Source organism: Chrysochloris asiatica, unplaced genomic scaffold (genome assembly GCF_000296735.1).
Source record: "Chrysochloris asiatica unplaced genomic scaffold, ChrAsi1.0 scaffold00027, whole genome shotgun sequence".
Classification (NCBI taxonomy): Eukaryota; Metazoa; Chordata; class Mammalia; order Afrosoricida; family Chrysochloridae; genus Chrysochloris; species Chrysochloris asiatica.
In genome coordinates, this window is record NW_006408545.1 from 16,872,466 (window position 1) to 16,877,414 (window position 4,949).

Genomic DNA, 4,949 nt, shown 5'->3' on the forward strand with positions numbered 1-4,949 from the left:
AAAATTGTGCATTTTTCTTGGGTCTTTGCGTCCCTCTCTTCCTCTGACACCTTGACAACAGAATGCTGAGTATAGCTGAAGTGATAGGTGTAGAAGCAGAGATTTATAGTCACCTCAAATGATAGCCTCCAAAATCTTGTGGAGACTCTACTGAGCGGCCAGCTTCTCGTGAGTCTCCCAATTCACAAGTGCCCCAGGACCCGGAGTTGACCGCCACAAGAGGGGGCTACAGCATATTGCGGGAATGTAAGGCAGAAGACTTGCAGTTTGAAGTTTATCGTTCATGTCTCTAATTACTTTGGAATTAGAAAATTTAATTAACAATTTTCCAAAAGAAAATGTTTTGGGGAGTCCAATCTTCAATATGGAGTCCTGGTATGATGCTATATGTTAATGCGCTGGACTGCAAAGTCGGTTTGAACTGCAAGGTAGGCGGTTCACGCTCACCAGCCGCTCCTCAGAAATCCTACTTAGGGCCGCTATAGGTTGGAACCGATTCAAGGGCAATTAGCCACAGCAACAACAGTCTTCAATATTAAGGAGTCCTGGTAGCGTAGTGCTTTACAGCTCGGGCTGCTAATTGCAAGATCAGCAGTTCTAATCTACCAACTGCGTCTCAGGAGAAAGAAGAGACTATTCTCATAAAGACATATAACCTGAGACTCCTCAGCACACCACCACCACAACCACTCCTCAATATTAATCATTTTGAGGTGAAAAAATGCCTTCCTCATAATCAGGAGCAGAAAAACCTTGATTGACTAAGGGTGCTATAAGTTGATCTCATTGTATTTTCCATATTTTCTTCACATTACAGAAAGGATCATGGACATGGAACTGAGTAACACTCACAAGGTCTGGTTTCCACCTACACCCCAGTACGGTCAGGTTCTGGTTCTTGGAGACCCCGTGTGTTGCTGATCCATACTGTAATCTTTACAGAAACAGATCATTGTTGAGTTGTGGTTTTCACCTCCATGTCAGACATATCAATATGACATGACAGAAAGAACTTGAGCTTTGGTGACAAACTTAGGCATGAAACTCTTCCCTTTTACCTCTGAGTTGTATGGTCTTGGGTAAGTTACTGTACCAATCTGATATTGTTTTATTATTTGTAAAATGCCAAATATTATCTACCTCACAGAGATGGAGAACTAATTAAGACACTATAAGACTTGCCTAATAGCATGCTTGCCCCATAGTACATGCCATAAATATGGATTACTTGGTTTTCTCTTTTTCTCTAATTTTGGTGTATTTCTATATGCAATAATAACACCAACAAAATGTTTAATGTTCTTTATTGCCTTCATTTGATGATCACTCTGCTTACAGAGGATGGCATATCCATCGCCATTTGCATGTCAAGAAGGGCATGCCAAGTGGAGCACTGTCATAGGCAGAGGGCTACACAGTAAACGCCAGGCTCCAGCTTCGTAAATGAAACTCTCCCCAAAATGAGGGACTCCTTTCTTGTATTGTGTTTGCATCATTCCATCACCTCTTCTTTGTTCCCATACCTCAATGAGAAGCTCATTAGATGGTGCTTCCATGACATTTGAAGCTAGACTTAGACCAATGAGAACAACTCTTGTCTGGACTTGCAGTGGTACAGCCATACACCACCCACCATTCTGGATCCAACAAGCACCTGGGGTTACCCATTTCTCCACTGTGGGCCTCAACACCTTACCATCTGTGCTCCCAGCTCCAGAGTGATCCTACCTTAGAAAAGCATGCTCCAGAGATTTGCAAAGCTCCTCAATTGCCAATATTTTTGTACCATTGATGTAAGGAAGATAACCAGGGACAAAATTGTTTCTGATTTTTGCCTTTCAGATTTTATAGACCAGGTTTGGAATATCTGGTCCACTAAGGGGATTGGAAAAGAAAAAGAGCAAGAGATGCTCTGTCTGCAAGTAGACAGCATGAGGGGTCCTTCTGAGAAGAGCAGCTTGTTGTGGGTGGGTGTTGGCTCTGACTCCTGTCTGCTAGTGAGAGCCATGTGGTACAACCTCATAGGGGTGGAGCTGTCTGGGCCCATAAACTCCAAACCAATAAAATAAAATTCCTTTCCAGCCAAAGTCCTGCACTTAGAGAAACTGCTCATGGCGTCTTCTGAATTGAGCAAGGCATGGGCTAGAGGAACAAAGGAAAGAGAATGTCCCGATGAAAATGGGGGAGGGAGAACAGGGGCAGATCCAGAAAATACAAGTGCATTTCCCCCCTCAGTCATTTGTAGGAATTTACAAATAATCATGAGATGCATTCCATTATAAATGTTTCTAAAAATCTTTTTTGAAAAAAAAAACTACTTTCTCCATTTTCCTATGGCTAAAACAAATTCCACACATTTTCCAACATTGACAAGGAATAGATATTTATTAGCTTTTGTATCCACACAGTTGTAATGCTCTCAGATTTGCCTTTATTATTTGCCAATAAAACAGTATAGAAAAGCTCTTTTGGCCTAAATAAGGAGCTTAGCATGGACTGTAAATGTGTGTACATACTTTATATAATATTTACTTACAATGTATTTATTTATTTATTATTGTTAAGTGCCAGCAAGTCAGTTCCAACCCATAGCGACTCTGTATAGGGTGTCTGAGGAGAAGCTGGTGAGCTTGAACCATCGACCTTTCAGCTCAACCAACTTTGCAGTCCAATACACTGACCAACAGCGCCACACAAGAAGATGATCCAAAAGAAAACCACAGGGATTCCTACTATGTGAAGAGTTTTTGTGTGATTGTTTTTAATAGGCTCTGTGTTTCTAATGAGGACTGGACATGGGAAAATGTCTTGTGCAGTCTTAATATGGCTGGTGATATTTCTTATGAAATTGTCCTATATGATTAAACTATTTCTTTTTTACTACCACATATTTGTCATATTGTGGTGACTTGCATGTTGCTGGAAGCGATGCCACTGGTATTTCAAATATCAGCAGAGTCACCAGGGTGAACAAATTTCAGTGGAACATCTATACTAAGACAAAGTAGGAAGAATAGACTGGTGATCTAGTCCCAAAAATTAGCCAATGAGGACTCTGGATCACAACACATTTTCTGACTTACTTGCTTTGACCACATCATGGTTGGGTGGGTGGGTGGGTGGTCAGTTGTTGGAGGAGGACATCATATTTGGTGAAGTAGAAGGCTAACCAACAATGGCAAGAGCGATCCCTGATGAGATCGATTGGCATGAAAGCTGTCACAGTGGATTTGAACTCTTGTGAGGATATCACCAGACTGTGCAGTGTTGTGTTCTGTTAGATGTAATGAGGTCACCATGATCTGAGTTGGAATCAGACCTGGCAACAGCTATCATCATTTTTATCATTTAACATTGGGCTTGTATTTTATTTTCCTCAATGGCTGATTTTTCAGAAGTAGATCACCAGGTCTTTCTTCTGTGTCATCTCTGGTTGGACTTGAACCTCAGCCTTTTGGTGAGCAGCTGAGCTAACTAAACGTGAACTGTTTGCATCACCCAGGGCCTACTGGACTTGTACTTTGACAACAATTAGATAGTACACCTTTGAAACCAGTCCGAGTTTCTGGTTTTGTTCACCTTGGAATCTCCCCAGAGCCTTGCACATATAAGGACTATTCAGTTACATTTGTTAAATGAGCTATAGAAGATTTAGGTTGGACATAGGAAAGAACTGCCCAAATGAAAAGTTCTTTAACTGGTTACTTACCTAAGCAAGGCCACAGAACCTCAAAGTTGGAGACCATTAACCATTACATTGCCCCTGAGGCAGTTTCAGTTCCATGTGATTTGGATAATCTCTTTGGACTCTGCCTGTCCTATAGTTTGGGGGGGAAACAAAATCATAAAAAGTTTGGACTTCTTATCTGGATCTTACCCTAGCCAACAAAATTAACTTTTGTTTATTTCAAAGGCCAAGGAATGAAAACAATAGATCTAGAATCTAGATTTTCTATCAGATCTGACTTCAGCTAACAAGTCTCCAGCCTACCATCACTGCTATGCCCTTCCTAATCCATTGTTGTTGTCAGGTGCCATCGAGTCGGAACCGACTCATAGCGACCCCATGCACAGCAGAACGAAACAATGCTCGATCCTGGGCCAACCTCACCACCGCTGCCACCCCCGAGTCCATCAATGATGCCACCTGGCCGATCCATCTCGTTGGAGGTCTTCCTCTTTTCTCTTCCTAATCCATAGAGGGGAACAAATGAAATCCACAACATTTTTATGGTGTTAAAATATTGGCAAAACACTCAAAATTAAAGCTGTCTAAAAAGTTGCATTCTTCTTATAAATGCAATTTCACTAAAACTTAGCAACATGTAGGTCCAGCTTAAAATATTGTTGGGAAAACCAAACAAATGATACAATATCCAACCCATATCTCACAAACAGATGTTTCATGAAAGCCTGCTTCTGTTGGATTGTTCACAGATTTTTTTTTTTTTTCTCACAAGAAAAAGTTTAGAAAGCTAAATTCATCTGGCTTTCTGGGTTAAACACAAAGTATAGGCCTTTACAGAGCTTTTAATACGCTAGTATGCATTGTGGATTTTCAGGAAGGTAATATAGTGTACCCTTTCCATGTTCATTTGAACAAAGAACTCCTTTTTCTGAATTTTCAAAGGCTGTTCTATGGAAAATAATTTGGAAATACCTGGTTATGACAAATGCCTCTGTTACCTCCTCCCCAGTCACCCACTGTTTCTTCCTTGCTGTCTGAAACCTGATTTGTTCACTCTTCTTAGAGTGACCCCGTCAAATTCCAGGGAGGTTAGGCCCCTCCTCAGCTGGAAAGGATGCATATTCATTGGACCAAAGCAAATATGTTGGTTTCATTCCCTTTGTCATGCTATTGATTTAAACAGGAGCATATAATGCAATTCTGGCTTATAAAATTTAAGGGAAAATCTTTTGGAGGGTTTTCTTGGAGGATTTGTTTAAAA